The sequence below is a fragment of the Eschscholzia californica genome, unplaced genomic scaffold (assembly GCF_041429995.1).
Source record: "Eschscholzia californica isolate CP2 unplaced genomic scaffold, dmEscCali1.0.p SCAF_86, whole genome shotgun sequence".
Classification (NCBI taxonomy): Eukaryota; Viridiplantae; Streptophyta; class Magnoliopsida; order Ranunculales; family Papaveraceae; genus Eschscholzia; species Eschscholzia californica.
Window position 1 is genome coordinate 52,501 of NW_028238512.1, and position 2,500 is coordinate 55,000.

Below are 2,500 nucleotides of genomic sequence, written 5' to 3' on the forward strand. Positions count from 1 at the left end.
GCACGGGACGCCCGAGCTGTTGCTCGGGCCGGCACGGGACGCGCATGGGACATCCCGGGACGGCATGGGACGCCCTCGCTACAGCTCGGGACGGCCAGGTACGCCCGAGACTTGGCTCGGGACGGCCTGGGACGCCCTCGCCATAGCTCGGGACGGCCTGGGACGCCCGAGACTAGGCTCGGGACGGCCTCGGCACAGCTCGGGACGGCCTGGGACGCCCTTGCCACAGCTCGGGACGGCATGGGACGCCCGAGACTTTGCTCGGGACGGCCTGGGACGCCCTTGCCACAGCTCGGGACGGCCTGGGACGGCCTCGGCACAGCTCGGGACGGCCTGGGACGCCCGAGACTTTGCTCGGGACGGCCTGGGACGTCCGAGACTTTGCTCGGGACGGCCTGGGACGCCCGAGACTTGGCTCGGGACGGCCTGGGACGCCCTCGCTCCAGCTCGGGACGCCCTGGGACGGCCTCGACACAGCTCGGGACGGCCTGGGACGTCCGAGACTTTGCTCGGGCCGGCCTGGGACGCCCGAGACTTGGCTCGGGACGGCCTGGGACGCCCGAGACTTGGCTCGGGACGGCCTGGGACGCGCTCGGCACAGCTCGGCACAGGCCGGGACGCCCGAGCCGAGCTTCGGGTCGCACGAAATCTCTTCGTATTCCGACATATTAGAAGCTTCCCATCATGTAGTAGGCCGAGCTTTGCCCTTTGGATGCCCTATGGTGCTTGGCGAGCACTAGGGAACGTGCCAGCACAAGTGCTGTGCACGCTCTGGGGAAGGAGCTCAACCCTCCCCCTTATAGTGCAAAGTTATTGTTTTTCCTATTTTCACAAGGAAACATCAATTTTTTAACCAAGCATACTGGGCCTTTACTCCTTCGTTACTCGTCGGAATCCAGCAAACTTATACTCGTTGGAAAGGTCTTTTCGCAAGGATTTTTTTGATATATTATAATAGCGATTCCGATAAATATTTATTTTTCTATGAATTTTTAAGTGAATAAACACCGGAAAATTCATAAAAAATAGAAAAAAAAATATTTTCTTCCGTTTCTTTTCTCCAATAATTCATAAATAATACCTCAATAGTATTAATGAAGAGAGAGTCGAAATGGCCCGGGTGGATTTCGAAATGTCCCACGACCCCATAGAATGCACGGGCCAGCCGAGCCAAAAGAATGGGACGCGCACGGGACAGCATTGGTCAGGCTCGGGACGGCACGGGACAGCACGGGACGCGCATGGGACGGCACGGGACGCGAATGGGACGGCCTTGCTAAGGCTCGGGACGGCATGGGACAGCACGGGACGCGAATGGGACGGCCTTGCTAAGGCTCGGGACGGCATGGGACAGCTCGGGACGCGCATGGACGGCCTTGGTGAGGCTCGGGACGGCCTTGGTCAGGCTCGGGACGGCATGTCACGGCCCTGGTGAGGCTCGGACGGCACGGGACGCGCATGGGACGGCACGGGACGGCCTGGGACGGCCTTTGTGAGGCTCGGACGGCACGGGACGCGCATGGGACGGCCTTGGCGAGGCTCGGGACGGCATGGGACAGCACGGGACGGCCTCGGCACAGCTCGGACGGCACGGGACGCGCATGGGACGGCCTTGGCGAGGCTCGGGACGGCATGGGACAGCACGGGACGGCCTCGGCACAGCTCGGACGGCACGGGACGCGCATGGGACGGCCTTGGCGAGGCTCGGGACGGCATGGGACAGCACGGGACGGCACGGGACGGCCTCGGCACAACTCGGACGGCACGGGACGGCCTTGGCGAGGCTCGGGACGGCATGGGACAGCACGGGACGGCCTCGGCACAGCTCGGGACGGCACGAGACGCGCATGGGACGGCCTTGGTGAGGCTCGGACGGCACGGGACGCGCATGGGACATCATGGGACGCACATGGGACACCTTATGGGGATCATCAAGGGACGTTGCACGGGACATTCTTTCCCACGAAGGGCATTTACATGGGACATCTTAGGAGTCGAGAGCCGGCACATGGGACAACGTAGTTCACACGCACGGAACACTTTACTTTCGTTTGGAACGTCGTGGGATCTTTATGTCCCCATTAGCACCGAACCTTTAACATGCTAGGAAGCTATGTTCGATCTTCTCGAAGTGTCGATGGAACTTCGATGGATACACATCCGATCCGATGTTATGATGATGTACTTTCTCCGAGATCGATGTTGGGGCCGTATTCCGATGTCATGATGATGTACTTTCTCCGAGATCGATGGGACGGCCTTGGTAAGGCATGGTTCGGCCTTGGTAAGGCATGGGTCGGCCTTGCTAAGGCATGGGACGCGCATGGGATGGCCTTCGTAAGGCATGGGACGGTCTTGTAAGGCACGGGACGCGCATGGGACGGCCTTGTAAGGCATGGGACGACCTTCGTAAGGCGTGGGTCGGCCTTGTAAGGCTCGGGACGCCATGGGACGGCACGAGACGCGCATGGGACGGCCTTGGTGAGGCTCGGACGGCACG